General features: G+C 34.9%; 1 non-coding gene across 1 annotated transcript; it reads left to right on the forward strand.

The window, feature by feature from the left end:
- The first annotated feature begins 2359 nt into the window (after positions 1 to 2359).
- LOC121229960 (small nucleolar RNA R71) lies at positions 2360 to 2465 on the forward strand. The gene has a single exon (XR_005927911.1). It is a non-coding gene; the product is annotated as a small nucleolar RNA R71 (small nucleolar RNA).
- Positions 2466 to 25733: the final 23268 nt, after the last annotated feature.

Here is a 25733-nt window from a genome sequence, read left to right on the forward strand (position 1 = left end):
CGCATGCCCGTGCTAAATTCTCAGTTTCAACCACGGTTTATGGACACGGGCTTGTTGCACGCCCGTGTTGGTTTGATAGACTTGTCCACAGCCACATCTCACAGCCGTGGCAACTTATCGTATCCCGTGTTATGGAAAAAATTTTCCTTGTTTTCACACAGTCATATCACACGGCCGTGTCTTCTCCCGTGGTGTGAGCACGACCTAAGGCACACCCGTGTGCCCGGCCGTGTGGATTAGAAAACTTGTGTTTCAATGACTCAGTTAGTGATTAAATGTCAAGAACTAAAATTTTATAAAAGTTAACATCGTTAGTGCTCGAGTTGCCTCCTTAGAAGCACTTATTTATAGTCTAAGCTCGACTTACCTTTCTGTTGCATGGTCATGGTGGTGCGAGGAGTTTACACTCCTCATCCCTACTATCAATTTTATCAACATAAGGTTTAAAACGAGTACTGTTTACCTTAAAAGTTCTGAATTTGGGATGAATTACCTCGACTGTACCATATGGGAGAATACTGAGTACCGTAAGAGGGATTACTCCGTTAGGTTTAGAAGTGGCAATACGAGGGTCTGCTACATCTAGTAGTACTTTGTCTCCAACCTTAAGTTGATTTTGTGAGATATTGAGCTCGTCATGGCGTGGTTTTGGTTTATTGTGTGTCCTCGATTTATGTGTCTGCCATTCATCTAGTTCCTCGATTTGTAGCCTTCATTCTTCATAGATAGGTCCTTTGTCATTACTCGAACATGACTCAAGTGTGTTCTCTGAACCTGTTTCCTACAAAGTAGGTTGCACCACATGGTCAGTTTTAATAGTATGATTTATATGAACACCTTCGATTTTCAATGTGTTATTCAAATTACGAGCTTGAAGGGTGATTGTTTCGTCTCCCACAAGAAGTGTGAGTTTACCTGTACCAACATCAATTATAGTTTTGGCAGTTGCTAAAAAGGACCTTCCTAAAATTAAAGGCACGTTACTATCCTCCTCTATGTCTAGAACAACGAAATCAACTGGGAATATAAATTTGTCAATTTTAACGCGTACGTCTTCAATAATTCCCTAGGAAAGCTGATAATTTTATCGGCCAATTGAATACTCATCCTAATTTGTTTGGGTTTCCCAAGACCTGGTTGTTTAAACATTTTATAAGGCATGACATTGTTACTAGCCCCTAAATCAGCCAAAGCATTATTAACATTTAAGCTACCAATTAAACAAGGAATCGTAAAACTCCTTGGATCCTTCAATTTGTTGGCCATATTATTCTGTAGTATAGCTGAGCAAACTACATCTAACTCTACATGCAATGGCTCATCTAACTTCCGCTTATTTGCTAAAAGCTCCTTTAAAAATTTGACTACATTCGACATCTGCGAAAGAGCTTCAATAATCGGTAAGTTAATATGTAATTTCTTTAAAAGTTTAAGGAATTTACTGAATTTTTTGTTTGAGTGGTCTTTCATTCTTGCATTTGAGTATGGTACACATGGTTTGTACTTTTTACTTACCTGTTTTTGGTTATTGTGGTCCACCTCACCTTTACCTTTACTTACCACAGTTTCTTGCCTCGGTTCTGGTTCAGGTGCAACTAACCCTTCCTCATCTTGAATGGTAATTGCATTGAGCTACTCCCTTGGGTTAGATTCAATGTTACTCGGTAAGCTACCTTGTGGTTGTTTAGATATTAATTTGGCAAGCTATCCTATCTGAGTTTCGAGCCCTTGGATCGATGCTTGTTGATTCTTAAGTGCTGTCTCCGTATACTGAAAATGAGTTTCTGACACCAAGATGAATTTTGTTAACATCTCCTCAAGGTTCGGCTTTTTCTCTTGTTGGTAGGGTGGTTGTTGTAAGCCTGGAGGTGGTGGTGATCTTTGATTTCCTTGGCCTCCCCATGAAAAATTTGGGTGGTTCCTCCAACCTGCATTGTAAGTGTTACTATAAGGATTATTTTGAGATCGAGGATTATTACCCATGTAATTTAACTACTCATTCTCTATGTTGTGGCCATCGAGTGGGTATTCTGAATTGCTTGATCCACCTCCACTTGCTTCGCACTACATTACTGGGTGAACCTGTGAAGAACCAAGACAACTGTCAATTTTTCTATTCAAAAGTTCTACCTAATTATAGAGCATGGTGACCGAATCGACGTTAAAAACGCCGGCTATTTTCGTTAGTTTTGTCCTCATGACTTGCCACTGATAATTATTCAGTGACATCTCTTCTATAAATTCATAAGCAACCTCAGGTGTCTTATTATTGATGGTTCCTCCAGCAGCTACGTCAATCATCTGTCTAGTCGAAGAATTTAGGCTATTGTGAAACGTTTGAACCTGTAACCAGAGTGGTAACCCATGGTGAGGGCACCTTCGCAAAAGGTCATTGTATCTCTCCCATGCATCATAAAGTGTTTCTAAATCCATCTGCACAAAAGAGGAGATATCATTATGTAATTTGGCTATTTTAGCCGGTAGAAAATATTTTAATAAAAAATTTTCGGTCATTTGTTTTCAAGTAGTGATTGACCCTCGTGGTAACGAGTTCAACCACTGTTTAGGTTTGTTCCTCAATGAAAAAAGGAATAACCAAAGGCGAATGGCATCATAAAAAACACCATTGATTTTAAAAGTGTCACAAAACTCTAAGAAATTCGGCAAATGAGCATTTGGGTCCTCGTCCTACAAACCATCAAACTGAACAAACTGTTGGATCATTTGAATGGTGTTAGGTTTCAGTTCAAAATTATTTGCAGCAACTGCAGGCCTAACTATGCTCGATTCAGTTCCTGTTAAAGAAGGTTTAGCATAATCGTAATAGTACGCGGAGCAGGATTCTGATTTACTGGATCAGCGGCAATCGCAAGAGGTAGCAAATTTTCCTAGTTTTTAGCCATCGCCTCAGTTGTGGTTGAAGTATCATCCTCTTGCTCTTCCTCTGTGTTTCTTAAGCTTCCTCTGTGTTTCTTAAGCTTCACCTTATTTCTCTTCGATTTCTGCGAATTGTACGATCGATCTCACTATTAAAAAGTAATGGTCCCGACCGGTTTCTTTTAGTCATACACTATAAAATCCTGCCAGGAGCGAATAAAAGAAAAAATTAGAAAAGAAAATAAAAATTTAAATTGCAAATAAGGTAAAATGGCTAAAGTAATAAAAATCGAGTGTTCTTAATATCTTACCTCCCTGGCAACGGTGCCAAAAACTTGATATGTGATATTCCTGACAGGTTTTAAAAATTTATAATTAATCGTTCTTAAAACTAACTATTATCACGATAAAGGCAAGTTTACCTATCAAACAGTAGTTTAGCTTTAGCAAAACTGGATTGTCAAACCCAAAGGAACCAAGAGTACTAGTAATTACTTTCTTTTTATTATCTAGACAAAAAATTAAGGGATTTGGTTATCTAAACTAATTAACTGAACTAAGAGTGCACAGAGAGAAATTGGGGAAAAGCTTTTGGGAAAACTCAATTGATTACGACAATACCCAAGGAAAAATCCACCTAGACTTCACTTGTTATTCGACTCTGAATCAGACGATTTATTCATTTGACTTGATCCATAGAAATCCCTAAGTTATATTATTATCTCTCTCAAGACTAATAACGTCTAACCCTAGGTTGATTAATTGAAATCTCTTTCTAATTAATACCCTAGTGTTGCATTAACTCGATCTATGGATCCCCTTATTAGGTTGCACCCTAATCCGGCAAAATCTTGTCACCCTATCTCTAGGCGTGCAATCAACTCCGCTTAATTATGACAAATTTACTCTTAGACAACGAATTTTTCTCCTCTAAATAAGCGCATTAACTTGAATCAATATCCTGGAATATTAAAATAAGAATTAAGAACACATAATTAAGAACAAGTCAAATATTTATCATACAATTCAGATAATAATAACAAGATCCGTCTTAGGTTTCATTCCTATTAGGTATTTAGGGGTTTTAGTTCATAATTATAAAATAAAACATCTCAGAAGAATAATGAATACAAAACGTAAGAAAATGCAAAATCCCTGAATGGAAATTGAAGGGAGATCTTCAATCTTGACGATGAATCCGGCTTTTGAGATGGATCAATCGGCTTCTCTTGACTAATCCCTTGCCTCCTACTCTGTGTCCTCCTCCTAAGTGCCTCCTCAGGTGTTTAAACAGGCTTTAGAATGCCTAAGAGCCCTCGAAAGTGGCCTTTTCCGAATAGGACTATACTTGGGCTCGACAGGGACACGCCCGTGTGCGATTGCTCCAGCCCATGGTCAAGGATATTAAATAGGCACGGGTGTGCAGTCTACCTGCGTAAGTCATGCTTCGATCCTGCCAAATGGACACGGCCATGTGGCTTACCCGTGTGAGGAAGTCCAGGCCGTGTTGATTTCCCATGTGGGTCCATTTTCTCCATTTTCGGCCCGTTTCTCACTCTTTTTACTCTCCTATGCTCACCTAAGTATAAAACATGAAATTAAAGAATTAGGAGCATCGAATTCACCAAATTTAAGGAGAAACCATCCATAAATGTGCTAAGCATAGGATAAATATATGTATAAATTACGGTTTATCAATTTCAAAGATGTACAACTCAGCTAATCTATCAAGCGAAAAGTCTGTATGTACCGAAATAAAATGTGCAACTTCGTCAGTCGATCAACAACAACCTAAATAGCATCTTTCTTTCTCGGAGATAGAGGCAAACCCGATACGAAATCCATCGTAACTCTATCCCATTTCCATTCTGCTATCATCACAGGCTGTAGTAATCCTGAAGGCATTTGATGTTCAGCTTTAATTGTTGACAAACCAAGCATCTCAACACAAACTCTGAAATGTCTCGTTTCAAGCCTGACCACCAATTCAATTGTTTAAAATCACTATACATTTTTGTACTTCCGGGATGTATGGAAAACAACAACTGTGTGCTTTTTCTAAAATTTTCTTAATGAGCTTGAAATTCTTTGGTACACAAATTCTACTTTGGAACATTAAACAATCATCAAATCTGATTTGATAGTCTAAATCAGTAGTCAACTTGCATTACACTCTTTTGTACTCAGAAAAAGTTGCATTATCATACTTCTGAGCTTCACAAATTTGCTGAAGAAACAATTGTTTAGCTTTTAATTCAGCTAAAATCAAACCATCAGCAGAAAAAGTTAACTGCGTATTCATCGCTCGCAAAGCAAATAAAGGTTTTGTACTCAGAGCATACGCGATTACATTCGCTTTCCCTAGATGATAATCAATCACTAACTCATAGTCTTTCAGCAGCTCATGCCATCTCCGTTGATGTAAATTCAAATATTTTTGAGTCATTATATACTTCAAGCTCTTGTGATCGGTAAAGATATGACACTTTTTTGTATATAAATGATTTTGCCAAATTTTTAATGTGAAAACAATAGCGGCCAATTCTAAATCGTGCGTCGGATAATTTTTTTTGTGTGGTTTCAACTGTCTAGAGGGCATAAGCTATCACTTTACCCTCTTGCGTTAAAACACAACCAAATCGTTCAATGATGCGTCGCTAAAAATTACAAACTCTTTCCCCGACTCAGGTTGAACCAAAACTGGTGCCTCAGTTAACAATGCTGTCAACTGTTGAAAACTCTACTGACATTTCTCAGACCACTCCAATTTCACATCTTTCTGAAGCAATCTAGTCATTGGTGTAGCAATCATCGAGAATCCTTTTAACAAAACAACGATAATAACCAACTAGTCCCCGAAATATTCTGACTTCGGATACATTTCTTAGTGGTTTCCAATCAACAAATGCTGAAATTTTGCTCGGATCAACTCGTATTCCTTCCGCAGAAACAATAAGCCCCAAAAATTTAGCCTCTCGTAGCCAAAACTCGCATTTGCTTGTCCCTCAATGTTTGTAGCACAATTCTCAAATGTTCAGTATGCTCAGACTCATCACGGGAATAAATCAAAATGTTGTCAATAAATATAACAACAAATATGTCTAAATATGGTCTAAAGATCTGATTCATCAAATCCATAAAAAATGCAGGAGCATTAGTTAATCAAAAGGCATAACAAGAAATTCATAATGCCCGTACCTTGTTCTGAATGTAGTTTTCAGCACGTCTGAATCTTTAACTCGCAACTGATAATAACCAGATCTTAAATCGATCTTTGAAAACACTGTTGCTCCGTTCAACTGATCGAATAAATCATCAATTCTCGTTAAAGGATACCTATTCTTTATTGTAACCTTATTGAGCTGGCGATAATAAATACACAATCTCATTGACCCTTCTTCTTTACAAACAACACTGGTGTACCCCAGGTTGAAAAACTAGGTCGTGCAAAATCTCTATCTGTTAACTCTTGCAACTGAGCTTGCAATTCTTTCATTTCTTTTGGAGCCATTCTGTACGGAGCTATAGATATCGGTGATGTTCCTGATACTAATTCAATTGCAAACTCAACTTCTCCGATCGGTGGTAACCTAGGCAACTCTTCTGGAAATACATCTAGATATTTACATACTACTGACACTGATTCAATCTTTGATTCAGACACTTTTATATCCAGTACATAAGCAAGATAAGCTTCGTAATCTTTGCTCACATATCTCTGAGCTATCATTGACGATATCACAACCGGATTTCACTATGCTGACATTTCAATTCAATAGTCTTCATCTACAATTCACAATAGCATCATACAGCGTTAACCAATCCATACCCAGAATTACATTAAATTCATCAAACAGTAATAACATCAGATTTGCTGGAAAACAGTAACCCAGAGTCATTAAAGGATAGTTCTTGCAAACTTTATCAACTAGAACATATTTGCCTAAGGGGTTCGATACTTTAATCATAAACTCAGGAGGCTCAATAGGCAAACTCTTACGAGACACTAAGTTTACACAAATATATGAATGAGTCAGTCCATGATCAATCAATGCAACTACATTAGTGTCATAGAGAGAAAATTTACTAGTGATAACATCTGGTGACAACGCATCTTCGCGGACGCGAATAGAGTAAGCTCTAGGTGGTGCTCTAGCCTCAGATATCATAGCAGGTTCGTTTGTCGCTCCTTTTCCACTGGTCATATTTCTCGTATTTTTAGGTGGCCTCTTTCTAGTAGCAGTGCTGCTCGATCTTGCATTCTAAAATTTATCTTTCTCGGCTAAATTCAAGGCAATCTTAGATAAAGTGATCTAACGAACCACATTTGATAAAAGCTTTATTATTCATCCAGCAATCTCTAAAATGTCGTTGTCCACACTATTGACACTCGAGTTTCTTATTTCTCACACTACCAACACTCGACATCGAAGTAGCTTGAGCTTTAGGACTTGAGTACTGCTTCCCACGATCTTTATTTGAATATCCCACTAAAGCATTCGGACGACTATATGAATCCCGCGATTTCTTTGATGAAGATTAATATGGTTGATGTGATGTGAATTGTGATAAGTTTTATAATTTATGAATGCACGTCCTTGAAAACTAACTATTATCACGACAAAGGCAAGTGCACCTTATCGAACAGTAGTATAGCTTATGGCAAGACCGGGATGTCAAACTCAAAGGAACTAAAAGTACTAGTATTAACTTTCTTTTCATTATCTAGCCTAAAACTAAAGGGGTTTGTTTTATCTAAACTAATTACTAAACTAAGAATGCACAGAAAAAAATTGGGGAAATAACTTTGGGGAAAACTGAATGATTTGGACAATACCTAAAGGAAAAAATACACCTAGACTTAACTTGTTATTTGACTCTGAATCAGACGATTTATTCACTTGACTTGATCCGTAGAAATCCCTAAGTTATATTATTATCTCTCTCAAGACTAACAACATCTAACCCTAGGTTGATTAATTGAAATCTCTTTCTAATTCAAACCCCTAGTGTTCCATTAACTCGATCTATAGATTCCCTTATTAGGTTTCACCCTAACTGGCAAAATTATGTCACCCTATCTCTAAGCGTGCAATCAACTCCGCTTAATTATGTTAGATCTACTCTTATACAGAGACTTTTGCTCCTCTGAATAAGCACATCAATACTTGAATCAATATCCTGGAATATTAAAGCAAGAATTAAGAATTCATAATTAAGAACAAGTCAAATATTCATCATATAATTTAGATAATAATAACAAGAACCGTCTTAGGTTTCATTCCCCTTAGCTATTTAGGAGGTTTAGTTTATATTTATGAAAGAAAACATCTCAAAAGAATAATGATAACAAAACATAAAGAAAACCCAAGAACTCTTGAAGGGAATTGAAGGGAGATCTTCAGTCTTGAAGGTGAATCCAGCTTCTGAGATGGATAAATCGGCTTTCTTCGAGTAATTCCTCGCCTCCTACTCCCTGTGTCTCTTTTTAGTACCTCCTAGGGTGTTATATAGGCTTTAGAATGCTTCTAAACCCTCAAGAGTGGCCCGTGTTCGATTTCTTCAATCCGTATTAAAGGCTGTTAAATAGACACGGGCGTGTGGTCTACCCGTGTTCAAGGAGAAATCATCCATAAATGTGCTAAGCATGGGATAAAAATATGTATAAATTGCGGTTTATCAAATACCCCAACACTTAAGCGTTTGCTTGTACTCAAGCAAAATCCTTAACTCATAATTAAGAATTCATTTTTCTTAACTTATAATTCCTATCAACAATATCTCAAAATAAACCATAAGTAATCATACATTGAGAATTCAACTAAAAGAACATCAAAGTTTCAAACATTCCAAGTTGAGCATTTTATCATGAAAACATAGGTGTCTCCCCTCATCTAAGTGATTACCTTTGATTCAAAATATCACAGAGTTTCACATCCTCACTAAGGATTCACTCAAATCACTCGAGGTGCTTAAGGACAACAAGTTCAGCACTCAATAGTCAATATGAAAAGTTATTACCATAGGCTTGCATGAAAATCAAATCTCCACCACTATAAATTGAGATGAAACATCAATTAAAAGGTCTTTAGAGGGTTGTAACATGGCTTTGGTTAGGGGTGTGGTCACAAGCTGAAAATCGAGGTTAGAATCGAGATTGAATTGAAAAAAATTTACCTAACTAGAAAAATAATTAATCGTCAATTGAATACTATGAGCTTCTTCTTAGAATATGGAATTAAACACTTAAGGTCAAAAACAAAGAATTACTACTAATATATATGTATGTATAATTTTTTTTAGGAACAACTCAAATAACATAGGCTAACTATCAAAAATAAAAATAGCTAAGCAATTTATTCAAATCAAATATCGACAAAATAGGGATCAAATTAATTTAGGGGATTTCAACAATAATGGGTTATGGGTTAATATTAAGGGTAAATCAATGGATGGCTTATTAGGCTCAAGGGGGTTTACTAAGGTTAATTATGAAGGTAGGCTTTTATGGAGTGAGTGGGTTAAACCTAAGTGCCTTTATCATCTCGACATATCAAACCAATGGTGTCGTCTTGACACGCATAATCAAGCAAGTTCTAGAATAACGATTCGATTTTGACACACTCAAAGCAACAATAAAAGTGGGCATGAAAGAAATAATATATGCTCTAAAGGCTCAAGATCTCACAAAAATTATGGCTTTTTGATTTTTAACCTGTGAATTTCAACTCAAGGTAATACCTAAACTTGTGGAGACAACCTAAAAATTTTTAATTCTCAAGAAACAAATTTTCGTGCTTGATTCCTTAATTCCTTTAAAGTTTAAACAGTCAATGCATAAATGCCTATGTTTTAAATCAAGACATATCAATAAAAATCATAAATTAATCAAAATTCATTCTCATAATGATATGAGAAGATCATATGATAACAAGACAAAATTTAGGGATTTTTTTTTATAATGATATAAATGACCCCCCACACTTAAGATGTACATTGTCCTCAATGTACAAAGATGTATAATAGTAATATAAAGATAATATCAAAAGAGAGAGAGAAGTTAAACTGCCCTAAAATAGTAGATGATATCCTTGGATTAGCGAGAGCGAGAATTGAAGAAAAAGCTGAAAGGAAGGCATGATTCTAAGGGATAAATGAGAGGACACTACTGAAAAGGAGAATTAAGGGAACAATTCGATGATAACCATAAAGGTATGTAGAATATAAGACAAAGGTCTTCAAAAGTAAATAAGAGACAATGGAATAAAATAGAAACAAAGATAAAAATAAAAATAATAGTAAAACACGCACACCCGTGTTCCTCAGGGTGTGTTGGTGCACATGGCCGTCACATTTTGACAGTTTCAACCACGAGTGGAGGTCACAGGCGTGTTGCACGCCCGTGTTAATTTCTCAATTTTATCCACGGGAGGTGGGCATGGGCGTGCTGACTTCCTGTGTTAATTCTTTCGCTTCTCTCACGCCTGTGCTAATTTTTCAGTTTCGACCATAGTTTATAAACACGGGCGTGTTGTACGCCGATGTTGATTGGTAAGATTGCCCACGGCCATGTCACACGGCCGTGGCAATGTATTGAATCTTGTTTTAGGAAACATTTTGCTCTGCTTTCACATGGCCATATCGCACGGTGGTGTCTCTGCCCGTGGTATAAGCACGGCCTAAGGCATGCCCGTGGGTTAGGCCGTGTTTTCCCTTATCAAATGCCAACATTTCCTGCAGTTAATCTATGAATAGTTAAAGAAAAATTAAATCCTATTTAGTGAGGTTAGTTCTTGGGTTGCCTCCCAAGAACTTCTTATTTAGAGTCTAAGTTCAACTTTACCTTGTGGGTATATTTAGGGGAGTTCGTGGAGTCGTAGCTCCTCTCTATCGTCTTTGAAATTCTCACCGTTGTAAAATTTTAGGTGATGTCTATTTACTTTGAAAGTGCCTTGTGATGGATGACTTACCTCTATTGTGCCATATGGAAAGACATTTTGGACTACGAAAGGATCTGACTATCATGATTTAAGCTTCCCCGGGAACAATTTGAGCCTCGAGTAATACAATAGGACGAGATCTCCTACTTCAAATTGCTTGCATTGTTTAAATGAGCGTCGTGGCGGTGCTTCGTTGCTTCCTTGTATGCGTGAATTCTCATATGCATTGGTCTGCCACTCATCTAACTCGTTCAACTACATCAACCTATTTTCACCTATAAGTTTGGGATCGAAGTTTAGAAATTTTATAGCCCAGAATGCCTTGTGTTCTAACTCAAATGGTAGATGACAACTTTTTCCATAAACAAGTCTATAAGGTGATGTTCCTATGGGAGTCTTAAAAGCAGTTCTATAAGCCCAAAAGCATCATCTACTTTCATTGCCCAATCCTTCCTGTTTAACTCTACTGTCTTTTCTAGGATACGTTTAAGCTCTCAGTTTGCTACTTCGACTTGGCCACTAGTTTGAGGGTGGTAAGGGGTGGCTGTTCTGTGGTGAACACCGTATTTCTTAAGGGTCTTGTCAAATTGGGCATTACAAAAATGAGTACCCCTACCACTGATAATTGCTCTAGGTGTTCCAAATTGAGAGAAAAGTTTCTTAAGGAATCGTACTACTACTCTAGCATCATTAGTAGGTAAAGCTTGGGCGTCAACCCATTTGGACATGTAATCAACAGCTACTAAGATGTACTTATTCCCAAATGAACTAAGGAATGGACCCATGAAGTCGATACCCCAAAAGTCAAATATTTCACATGAAAGCATATATGTTTGAGGTATTTCATCATGTTTGGAGATATTACCTGTCCGTTGGCATTTGTCACAAGAAGAAACATACATATTGGCGTCTTTGAATAGAGTGGGCCAATAAAAACCTGATTCGAGGATTTTATATGCAGTCTTATTTCCACTATAATGTCCTCCATCGATCCTGAGTGGCAATGTTCCAAGATCTTCAATGCTTCTGTCCTTGTAACGCATCTCCCAATGACTTGATCTGTACATATACAGAAAAGAAAAGGGTCATCCCAAAAGTAGTATTTCACATCAGTAAAGAATCACTTCTTTTGTTGATGTGTCAACCCTTTTAGGATAATATTAGCGGCTAAAAAATTTGCAATGTCTGCAAACCAAGGTACCTCAGAATCAGATATAGCAAAAAATTATTCTTCAAGAAATGAATCATTTATGTCAACATCATCTAGCTCTTGGTACTTGAATTTTCAAGCCTGGAGAGATGGTCGGCCGTGAGATTTTCAGCTCCTAATCTCCAAGTCAAATTTCTGCAATAATAGAATCCATCGAATGAGTTGAGGTTTTGCATCAGTTTTAGTCAAAAGGTAGCGAAGAGCAGAATGGTTAGTGTAAACAAAAACTTTACACAATATTAGATATGACCTAAATTTATCAAATGCAAAAACTACAGCTAGCAGCTCCTTCTCTGTGGTGGTGTAGTTTTCTTGTGCGGCTGTCAAAGTTTTGCTAGCATAATAGATAGGTGGAAAATGTTTATCTCTTCGCTGTCCCAAAACTGCACCTACTGCAAAATCACTCGCATCGCACATTAGTTCAAAAGGTGAATTCCAATCAGGTGCAAATAAATTGGAGCTTTAGCCAGTTTATCCTTTAAAGTATTAAATGCTTTTGAACATTCTTGATTGAAATTAAAAGGCACATATTTTTCTAGTAATTTAGTCAAAGGCTTAGTTATTTTAGAAAAGTCTTTAATAAATCTTCTATAGAACCTAGCATGTCCTAAAAAGCTTCTAATAACCTTAATCGAATTAGGGGGAGGTAGTTTTTCAATGGTTTCAATTTTAGATTTATCAACCTCAATCCCTTTACCAGAAATTTTATGACCTAACACAATACCTTCCTAAACCATAAAGTGATATTTTTTCCCAGTTAAGCACAAGGTTTGTTTCCTCACATCTTATTAACACTCGTTTTAAATTTTTAAGGAAAAGATGGAAAGAGTTACCGAAAACTGAGAAATCATCCATAAATACCTCCATGGCATCTTCTACGAGTTCGTCAAAAATGGCCATCATGCAGTGCTGAAAAGTAGCAGGAGCATTACATAATCCAAAAGGCATTATACGATAAGAAAACATACCATATGGACATGTAAATGACTCTTTTCGTGATCTTTAGGAGCTATTGGGATTTGAAAATAGCCAGAGAGTCCGTCTAAAAAGCAGTAGTACATGTGCCCTGACAATCTTTCCAACAATTGGTCAATGAATGGCAGGGGGAAGTGATCTTTTCTTGTGGCATCATTTAGCTTCCTATAATCAATGCAAACTCTCCAACCTGTGACTGTCCTTGTTGGGATTAATTCATTATTCACATTGGCTACAACAGTCAAGCCTCCTTTCTTAGCAACAACCTGTACTAGACTTACCCAAAAACTGTCAAAAATAAGATAAATAATTCCAGCATTTAGGAGTTTAATTACATCAGCTTTAACAACTTCCTTTATGTTGGGGCTTAGTCGTCTTTGGGCTTGCACGCATGACTTATATTCATCTTCCATTAAAATTTTGTGGGTGCAAAAAGAAGGCCTGATCCCATCTACAAATCGCTTCCACATGATTTCTTCAGTGGAAACATATTCCCAAGCATACTTGCTCAACCATACAAATTCTCTTTCATACTCTGTAATGGTCATTCAACCCTATTTCAACTCTAAAAACTCTTTATACTCTTGATCAAAGAACCGCTAACTTATATATTTCTTTCGGAACTCCGTCTGAATGAATTCCCAAGTCACTCGTTCTCTCGGTACTATAGACACTAAGGTATTCCACCATTGATATGCCGTGTTAGAAAGTTCATCAAACACTCTGGTCGTATTTTCAAGCCAAAACTTAACTCTCTAAGGATCATCATCAACATTACCTCTAAACTCTTCAGCTCCGTGTTTGTGGATCTTGTCAACTGGATGCTTATTCAAACTTAAAAGCTCGACTCTTTGAGGAGCTACTGGAATCGATTGGGAATTAAGAGGGGTGGAGGTTGTTGAGCAGCTGGGTCTGTTCAAATATATTGAATGAACCATTCGTTCATCATTTGGAAGAAGGCTTCTTTAGCCTCTCCTTTCTAGCTACCCGTCACAAGTCTAGAATCAGATGGCGCTATCCCCTGTGTGGGGGTAGGCGCATTGCTCTCAACCTCATCGACTATAGCTCAATTGGGATCCATTACTATATGAAAACACAGTTTAAAACGTCAAGAGTCATCACACTATCAAGTAATATATGGCATGTATACCTAGACTCTCACACACGCTACGTTAGTCCTGGAATCATCTAAACCATACCTCTGATACCAATAAATGCAACACTCCTCACCCATATTCAACGTCGGAATAAGGTTACAGAGCATTACCAAACTTACAAAACAATTAAACAACCATTTAGCATACATAACATCATTTCATACATTCATCATTCAAACTCAATCAATTTGTCCCTAATACAAGCCTATGATGCCCAAACCATGCTTTGGAAATGGTTCAGGATTAAATCAATAATCAAGAAACATTCACGAAACTTTGAAAATTTTTCTCAAAATAGATGACACATGCCCGTGTGGGAAGGCCGTGTGTCTCACAGGACCACCAGACACGCTTGTGTCACAAGCCATGTGAAAACATGGGGTACATACTGACTTGGGTCACATGCCCGTGTCTAGCCGTGTGCCCTATGAAGTGGCCACACACGCCTGTGTGCCAGGACGTGTACTAGGCCGTGCCAAACCTATAGGTTATATTGACTTATGTAACATGGCCAAATCACACGCCCGTGTGCTAGGCTGTATGCAAATTAAGGGGTATATTGACTTGTACCACACGGTCGTTCACACGCTCGTGTGTGAGACCGTGTGGAGCATACTGACTTCATTTTAATTTCAACATCAGAGGACACATGACCATGCAACATGACTGTGTGTCACACACAGTTGGGACACATGCCCGTGTCTCTCCACATGTGGACAAAAATAGACCATTTACCAAGCCATTTTGCCGCCCATTTGCACATACCTATACAAGCCCAATTGGTACCATTTGAAGACATAAATATGCAGCCAAAAGTCATCAATCAATACACAGTTATACTATACCCATTTCAACCATTTCAATACTCAATTCAATGTCATTTACCTATTCAAGTACTTATCAACTCAACTTGTTTTACTAGACATAATTCACATATATAATTCATATGGTTAAACCATTCCAACATGCATTATCAATTCAACTTCATTCACTCAATATAGGTCAATTACCTAACTCAAAACAAAGCTATTTACACAACCTAATACATTAACAAATTCATTATGAAAAGCCAACTCAAATGGCCTATAGATACATGTTCATCAAATATACTAAAAATGACTCAAGCCTATACATGACATATACCATATATAAATAACTTCATGAGTACCAAAATAGATGTTCGATAGTGCGATGAAGTCTCTGCTGATACCCAAATCCGAGCTAGCTTTAAAAGACTATAAAACATAGAAAATAAACAAAGTAAGCTATAAAGCTTAGTAAGTTCGTATAAAATATACTCAACAAATCATCAATTTGAACTATATAACATATAATTCATGAAAATAACAAACCTTCCATATGCTTAATCATAAGCTTATATGCAAATTCATAACTTCTTCTACTTGCATCTCATACTTTACATATACATACCTGTACAAATTCATAAGTAACTCATACCATTTCAGAGCACTGTTGAATATTCAATATCTCGCACATTAAGTGCTAATACATAGCCGAAGCCATTATAATTTTGCACACTTAGTGCCTTACATAGCTGAAGCTGCCTTACATAGCTAAAGCTATCTTGGTCTAACACACTAAGTGCCATATATATCTGAATCTATTCCGGATCGCACAATAAGTGTCATATATAGCCAAAGCTTTCTTGAATCGCACACTAAGTGCCATATATATATTTGAATTGTCGTTAAACATGACTATAAGTTCATAAACACAATTTATGTAATATCAAAAAATTTAAAGCATAATTGTAACAATGCTTATCACATACGAACTTACCTCAGATGATAAAATAGCAAATCGAGTCGATTAGTCGATAACTTTATCTTTTCCCCGATCCAAGTCCGTATTTCACTTTTCTTGATCTAAATATATTCAAAATTAACTTATTTAATCATCTATTCATTCAATATAGTCCAAAACACTCTTTAAGGCACATTTATACTTTTACCTTTAAACTTTCACCTTTTTCACATTTTAGTCCTTATCACATAAAATTGCAAATTCATGCAATTTAATACAAACCCAGGCTAGCAAAATTTCTCTAGTAATCATATTAGCCCATATTTCTCATTTGTTTCACATTTCTGCCACAAAATTTACGTATTTCTCAATTTAATCCCTATTTTTCATTTTCACTAAAAATCATTTAACAAAACTTGTTTAACTATCAAAACCATTCAAAATCTATCATCAATTATCAAAAACTCATATATATTCATCAATGGAAACATTCAAAATTTTTAATAGTTTTTCAAATTAGTCCTTGGGCTAGCTAGTACTAGCTGCAACGATATCAAAAACATAGAAATCATTAAAAACAGGACAAAAATCATATCTTAATGAGCTAGGAAAGGAATGGCTTAATGAAACCTAACAATGACTTAAAATTTATGTCGAAGAAACTTTGAAGATGATGATTTTAATCTTTGTTTTATTATAATTAACCTTAATTACTAAATGACATAATTAACCTTATTATTAATTCAAATTTTCAATTATTCCATGCCATTATCATACACTATCATAATAATGGCCTAATTAACACTTAAGGACCTTAACTTCAAGGTTCTAAAGCTATTTGACACTTTTAGCTAATATAACACAAATTTTACACTTTACGCGATTTAGTCCTTTTTACTAAATTAACCATTTAAAAGATGAAATTTCTTCATGAAATTTTCACACAATCACATTATCATGCTGTAAATATTAAAATAATAATAAAATAAATATTTTGACCTCAGATTTGTTGTTCTGAAACCACTATTCTGATTTGACTAAAAACGGGTTGTTTCATGTAAATTTGTTGCGCTATTGAATTGAACTTTGTGATTCTATTTTTAGTCTCAATTTGAACTCACTCTGAGCTCAAGTAGCTCAGCCCCTTAGTGTTTCCCCTTTCACGTACCTTTTTGAATTTTGACATGGATTCGGTATGCGAAGGTCTCAGACAATCTCAGTGAAAAGTAAACTATCAGTTTGTATTTTTAGTTTCTATTTTATTCGGTTTTTGAACTGTATGGTTTTGTAAACACTGTGGTACAAGTTCTGTTTTTGGATTTATATCGCGAACCCTATTTTGTTCATAAATTAAACCTAGCTTCAATTTTTCTAATTAAAGACTAAATGGATAAATGTTTTTGGTTCGTAAAAAGATGGATAAGTTTGTAATGAAATTTAAGATAACTTGTGTTGTAAAAGAATTTTACGATCACTTCGGTGATCAATGTAATACCTGGGGTTCGATATAAACTTCTAAGTCAGGTTTAGGGTGTTACACAAATTATAATTCATTATCCTCCAAATTCAAATGAAACAAAAGTGATCAAAAGATTGCTATTGGATCTTCGAATGTTCCAAATACAGTTGACGAACCTGTAGAAATTCAAACTAATGTTAACTTTAATTTACATGCATGTTGACTTTTATTATTGATTTTTGTTTCAAATTCTTATATTATCATGTAGCATTTTTTTACCTAAAAGTGGTGGGAGGCGCAAAACTCAAGGGCATACACTATTAAAGGATTTATACGATCTAAATTCTGTGGAGCATGTCAAAGTATCTAGAAATAGTCATGGTCAGCCTATTGGATCAGAAGCTCAACTTTTAGCAGGATACTTGGGCATTATAGCATGAAATGCCAATCTATTGCCCACCAACTACGAGTCATGGTATCATATGCCTAATAGTAATAAAAATCAAGCTCTCGATAATACTAAGGTAATAACGTGAATGTAATTTATAATACTTTGGTTTAAGTTTCATTTATATTTACTTTCTAAACTTGTGTTATTTGCAGGAGAGATTTTCTTTAGAGGTCTCAGATAATTATGTGAAGATAAAATTAGGAAAGAAATGGAGAGACCATAAAAGTACTTTAAAGAAGGAATATTTTAAGAAAAATATAAGCCTCGAAGAGAAATTACGAAATGTCCCATCGGGAATGCTGAGGTACCAGTTGGAAGATGCAGTTTGCTTTTAGAATTCAAAGAAATGAGAGGTGTTACGTACTTCCAAACTCTTATAATTATTTCAGTTTATAGTATTACTATATACATAATAATAATTTCATAATGTAGTATCGTGAGCGAGTTGGAACTACAAGTAGGCAAAAACAAAAAATCACGCACACAGCTGGGTCGAAAAATTTTTTCTTGTGTAGCTGACGACGAGGTATTTTAAATTTATTAATGGTGTCAATTATTAGTTACTTTCTACTAAATAATATTTTTCCTACTATATTCTAGAAACTGTCGTCTGGTCAAACAGTTAGACACCTTCAGCTGTTTGACATTACACATAAAAAGAAAGATGGATCTCCTATGACTACTAAAGCTGCGAAAATTAAGGTATATTTACTTAATAAAATGTAGCACCCCAAAAATTCTTATTTCTGTTTTGGTGAAAATGTGACACAAATGTGTATTTTCTTCAGTGGTTAAGTGTTTGGGTATGTGTGTGAGGTCCCAAGTTCAAGCCTTACCTTTGGTAATTTTTGGTATTTTTCTTACTTAAGCCTTATACTTGTTCAGTGGGCTTAATTTTATTTGTTACTGTTTGATATTAGAATGGGCCTGCTGGTCTGATGGTTAAGTGGAGTGTTAGCTTGCTAAAGGTCCTGTATTCGAGTCCCTATGTAAGCAAGGGAATTATTTTTGCTACTGGTATCGGGTAGGAGCTTGAAGTGACAATTGCGTTCACACCGAGAAATGACCAGGTGTGTAACAAAAAATCTGAAAAATAGCAAATGGCGCAAAGCTAAAAAGCATTCTGTCGACGTCACATGACCATGTGGATCACATAGTTATATGGCAGCCTGTGTGTGTCACACGAGTGAGTCAGGCCATGTGTCAAGATGTATGGACCACATGGGATGGCTAGTTGGGCCGTGTAGGCCCATTTTTTTTAAAATTTCTACCTTGGCCCATTTGATTCTAAAATTTGTAATAAGACCTCCCATGGGGTCCATTTGGCTTAAATAAGACTTTAAATGTGACATCTATTGATATGTGTCTATAAGTGATATAGGCAAGGTATTTGAAAATTACTTGTACGCTCTCTGTTATGATAACTTTGAAAGCATAAGTACTTATGAAAAGCATGCGTGACATCTGTTTATGGAATGCATGTGTTAGTTTATTTATGAATGTGCATCGGGGAGAGTTTGATTTGTGATGGAGGAAGTGTATTCTAACAGTATTACTGCAACTTTTGCGGTAAAATTGCAATATCTGTCTGGCAGCTCAACTACACCTTTATAAGTGGCATACCACCACAACCCGATGTGATTGTATGGATGGACTCTTGTAGCCCTAATTGGTGTGATTGGATGGACGAAGTTAGTGTATAGCGAATGGGGGAAGGATGTATGACTGCATTTGTATCTGAATCTAAATATGCATCTGTATCTGATTATGAAAATACATATGATTCTGTATATTAGAATATGTTTGAATCTGTATCTAAAAACGTAAATGTTTGATTATGTGTACCTAATTTGTTTCTTGGGATGTGTTACACACTGAGCTCGTAAGCTTTCTCTTTGTTTGTTTTCCACTTAGGTAATTAGTAAATTTAGGACCGAATGGGGCACGGGAACTCAGATTGATTTCTCGCTTAAAATTGTTTGATTATTTTCAGTTAAGTTTTCTAAACTTTTTGGTTTTGGACTAAGTTTTTTTTTTTTGGTTTTCTGTTTTGTTATTTGTTTTAAGTTTTCTACATGTTTTCTGTTAAGTTGAAGGAAGGATTGGTTTTTAAAATTAAACAAATGTCAATTTTTCCGCTACAAATTTTGAAATAAGCTATAAGTAAGTTAACAACGAAAATTTCAGAGTACGCACAAATAATAAAAATACATTTTCTCAAATCTAATTCACAATTTTTCATTTTTGCTACTCTAGAATTTTTGTTGAAAGTCTAAGTATCAAATTAAACTTTTTTCTAAAAAATAAATAAATTCTAAGCGAGATTTTCTAAAGAACTTGTAAGTGTTTTGCCAAAAACAATATTTTCTAAGCACACGAGTTCTAAATCTGGATTTAAAATTTTAGGGTTTTAATCAAACTAATGTAATTCCTTTATATTTGGTCATAACGTCTAGGTTGGGTTTGGGGTATTACAAAAATAAAAAGTAGCACAATTTAATTAATATGTGGTACTTGGTGTTAAAATTGAGTTTAAAAGAAAAAGAAAAAGAAAAGAATAGTGTGTTATAGACGGTATTGGAATGATGAATAGAGATTGAAAATTGAAAGAATGTGAATAAAACTTAGAACAAAATTGGAAATTTGTTATAAGTTATACTTCGGTTTATCGATGAAGAACTGTGTATGCTAATATAAATGCTTCATTTTATCCGATGTTGCACTGTGTGTGCCATTGTATATGCTTCATTTTATCCAACGATGCACTATGTGTGCCAGTATAGTTGCTTCAATTTATCCCATAATGTACTATGTGTGTCAGTATAAATACTTCAGATTATCCGATGATATACTATGTGTGCGAGTATAGATGCTTCAGTTTATTTGATGATGCACTATGTGTGAGAGTATAGATGCTTTAGTTTATCTGATGATGTACTTTGTGTGCCAGTACATGTAACACCCCTTAGCCGTATTCAACACCTGAATAGGGTTACAGAGCATTACCGAACTTACGAAACAATTAAACAACCATTTAGCATACATAACATCATTTCATACATTCATCATTCAAACTCAATCAATTTGTCCCTAATACGAGCCTACGAGGCCGTAAACATACTTTGAGAGTGCTTCGGGACTAAACTGAAAACTTAAAAAACTTTCACGAACTTGGAAAATTTTTCTCAAAATAGGGGACACATGCCCATGTGACCAGGCCATGTGTCTCACACGGCCACTAGACACACCCGTGTCACAATGCCATGTGGACATTTGAAATGGGAGCACATGGTTGTGTCCCAGCCCATGTCCTGCCCCATGTAACTCTATGACTTGGGTCACACGGCCAAAACACACGCCCGTATGGCTAGCCCGTGTGCCCTAAAAATGGCCACAAATGCCCGTGTGCCAGGCCATGTGCTAGGCTGTGTCAATCCTATAGGGTATACTAACTTATGCCACATGGTCAAGTCACATGCCTGTGTGTGGGGCTGTATGGAGCATACTGACTTGATTTCAATTTCAACAGCAAGGGACACACGGTTATGTAATACAACCGTGTGTCACACACGGCTAAGACACACACCCATGACTCTGCCCGTTTGGACAAAAATAGGCTATTTACCAAGCCATTTAGCCACCCCAATTGGTAAAAACCTTCACTTAATCATATGGCACCAAAATAAAACATAATATGCAAACCAAAATAACCAAATCAAAACTAAATCCTAGCATTTCAATACTAACCAATTCAAGACACATGCATACCACAATATGCTATCTCAAATTCATACCAATTCTTATTTTCTCAAATCAACAAAATGACCATTTACAAATATGCATTATTTGGCCTACTTCCACTAGCATACCAACATCCATAAATCATCAATTTAACTTCCATAATGCCTATCATCAACAAACATCACAATTATCAGTTCATAATATAAGCATTTTCACAATTATAAACACAACAAAAATATGCTAACTTCTTTGGCTAAATACAAACTAAAAATAGGTATTTATAAGCCAACTCAAATAGCTACATCATTTATCCAAAATTGACTCAAAGTCCCTATACATGCCATATACTCAAAATATAGTTTCAAAAGTACCAAAGTAATAGTAGATAGTGTGACAGAGCCTCCGAGGATCCACGAATCCGAGTTAGCTTTGAATCACTATAAAACATCATAAAAAAAACATTGCAAGCTAAACAGCTGAATAAGTTCATATGAAAAATGATAAGCAAATCTCATTAATTGTTTACCAATCAAATATTTGAAATCAATGAACAACAATTCAATTAAGCCTCAAAGCTATCAATACATCATTCACATAACTTACCAAAGAATTCATCAACTCGATTATTTCAATATTCGAATATTATTTCGTACATACTTCTACCAATCCGTAACAAACTCATATCCAAATGGAAAATATCGAATACTCGAATTATCGCACACTAAGTGCCAAAAAATAGCCGAAGCTATTTTAACCTTGCACACGAAGTGCCATACATAGCCAAAGCTATCCTGAATCGCACGCTAGGTGTCATAATAGCCAAAACTATTTTGAAATGCACACTAAGTTCCATCATAGCCGAAGCTATCTTGAATCACACACTAAGTTCCATATATAGCTGAAGCTATCTTGAACCGCACACTAAGTGCCATAAATAGCCGAAGCTATCTTGAATCGCACACTAAGTGCCTTACTTAGCCGAATTGTCAACAAATATGATTGTAGTCTTGTATACACAATTTATGCAATATCAAAGCATTTAAAACATATTTATAACAATGCTTGTTACAGACAAACTTACCTCGAATGTTAAAACGGTGAAATAAGCCGTTTAGTCAATAACTTTTGTTTTCCCTAGTCCTGATCCGAATTCTGTTTTTCTTGATCTAAATATATTCAAAATTAACTCATTTAATCAACTATTAATTCAATTCAATCCAAAATATACATTAGGGATATTTTATACATTTGCGCCTAAATTTTCACATTTTTCACAATTTAGTCCTTACTTCATAAAATCACAAATTAATGAAATTCCAAACATACCCATGCTAGCCGAATTACTATTATGCCCCTATAAGCCCATATATTTCATTTATTTCATATTTTAACTACTAAATTTACACATTTCTCAATTTAATCCTTATTTTGCATTTTCACTAAAAATCACTTAACAAAACTTGTTTAACAAACATCAAATATTCATAATCTATCATAAAACATCAAAACTCATACATATTCCTCAATTGAATCTTTCAAAATCTTTAACAATTTTGCAAAATAGCCCTTGGGCTAGCTAGTACTAGATACAACAATCACAAAAATATAGAAATCATAAAAAACCGAGCAAAAATGGACTTACAATTTTGCTTACAAGTGTCGAATGCTTCAAACCCTAAAATGGCTTCTCCCTACTTTCAAATTTTAGCAAGTGATGAAGATGATAGCATAAAAATTTTATTTGTTTTGTTTAATTAACTTATATATACTAATTACCAAATTAACCTTAATATAAAACCATTAAAACACATAAACCATGTCCATGAAAGTCCACTTATTATTATAATGGGATAATTGCAACATAAACCCATAAAATATTTAATTTCATAGCTAATAAACACTTTTAACTAATAGAATATGTATTTTACATTTTACGTGATTTAGTCCTTTTTACCGAATTAAGCATTCAAATGATAAAATTTCTTAATGAAACTTTCACACAATCATTTAATCATACTGTAGCATTAAAAATAATAATAAAATAAATATCGACTTCATATTTGTGGTCTCAAAACTACTGTTTTGATTTCACTAAAAACGAGCTATTACAGTACATATGCTTTAGTTTATTTGATGATGAACTGTATGTGCCAGTAAAATTGCTTTGATTAATACAGTGATCCATTACATGTGTCAGTAAATTTCCCTTAGTTTATCCAATGATGCACTACGTGTACCAGTATATCTCCTTCATATTATCCAATGATGCATTGACTGTGTTAGAGTAATTACTTTAGTTTAGTAATTACTTTAGTTTAGTCAATAAAGCACTTATGTGTCAATATGATTGCTTTAGTTTTATCCGATGATGCATTGCAATTCTAGATTGAGATACAAGTTGGTTGATCTATGTATCTGGCTCGAGTCTGAGAGAGATTAATAAGATTATAACATATGAATAGGTTAAATGAAATATGAACTTAATTGAAATTGTGATTTGATAATTCAAATGTAAATTCTTATATATGAATATCAATAGCATGCGAAAGACTATGCGATTTAGTTAGATGAGTTTAACAACTAATAAAAAAAGGATAGTGAACTAATTAATTGATATGGAAACGAAATCCAATACCCCCACTTCTTTCCAAGTAAATTTTAGGGACGAAATTTCTCAAGGGGGAGAATTGTAATGACATGGTTTCCAATGGTGTCAAAAATTACGGTTTTGAAATGTCATTTTAGTAGATCGTGTTCATAAATTTTATTATTTAATATTTATGAGACTGCTATTGAATTATATTAAAGTAGGTCTAGTGAGTTTGTTTAATTGATAGTTATTCAAGGTACAAATGTAATGGTCCTAAAGGCAGTGGTATAAAAATGCGATTTTGGGACCTTGTTCCCTTAAACCGAATCTGTAAATATCTTTTTTAAATATTTACAGAGTTATATTATAGGTGAATTGAATTTTGGATGAGTAATTTTATCAAATTACTGGTTAACTAAGGTACAAGGACTAACTTGCAAAAGTGATCAAAGTTAAAATTACTATAGATTCTTTATTGGAAACTTAAACTAGAGGCCAAAGTGGTAATTATACCACAATAAAATTATGGTGGACGGTGGTGGAAAGCTTTATGTCTAATCATAAAGTTTTATAATATTTAAATTTTATATTATATATGATAAAACATAAGTGGGAAGGGAGAGAAAACATTTTCTTGTCCTTTTCCCCCAAAAGAAAAACTGAAACCACTTTCCTATTTGAGAGATTTTAGCTTAGGGTTCCAAAACTTCATGCTTTTAATCGGTTAGTGTAATTTAATAATTTTCTTATAATTTTTATATTTTTTGAAATTTCGAAAGCTTAATTTAGTTAACCCGTGTGTTAATTTTTGAAAATATTGCAGTTTTAGAAAATTATAATTGATAATTCTTGAAGCTTTTGGTGTTAAATAGATAGATTTTAAGTTTAGATATGAAAAAAGGACTAATTTGTGAGGTAAAAATTGTTAGTATTTCCATATAAGGACTAAAGAGATTTATTTGTAAACCCGTTATGAGATTTTGATAAAAATAGATAGTTGAGGGTTTGATTTTGATAAAAAAATAAATAGTAGAGGGTTTGTAGAGGATGAAATTGAAATTGGATTGTACAACGAAGCTCAAATTTGAAAGATATGACTATTTCATTTTAGGAGACTAAATTGAAAAAAAATACAAAAGTTTAGGGGACATTCTTAAAAAATGCAATTGAACTAATACATGCTTAGAATAGGATGATATAAGATGCTTGGAATGTAAAACCCTTGACTCACAACACCGGATTTGGATTACTGAGTATTACGAAGAATTTACCAATAGTTAACCTTACATACAATTTATATTTCTATGTAAATATTAATAACAATTCACATTCAATTTAGGTCAAACATGCTTTTACATGCCCTAAACCGAGCTTACTAGGCCCTAACCATTATTTGGAAACATTTTGGGATCAATCTGAAACAAATTGGAAAAGTTAGGAAAAAGTTGAAAATTTTGGAAAAAATGGTCACACGGCCGTGTGACTCAGGCTAGCCCGTGTGGCCAAAATATGGTTGTGTGTCTAACACACATGCCCATGTGGAAAATCCACACGCTTGCGTTCCCAAAC

This window comes from Gossypium hirsutum, chromosome A05 (assembly GCF_007990345.1).
Source record: "Gossypium hirsutum isolate 1008001.06 chromosome A05, Gossypium_hirsutum_v2.1, whole genome shotgun sequence".
Taxonomy (NCBI): domain Eukaryota; kingdom Viridiplantae; phylum Streptophyta; class Magnoliopsida; order Malvales; family Malvaceae; genus Gossypium; species Gossypium hirsutum.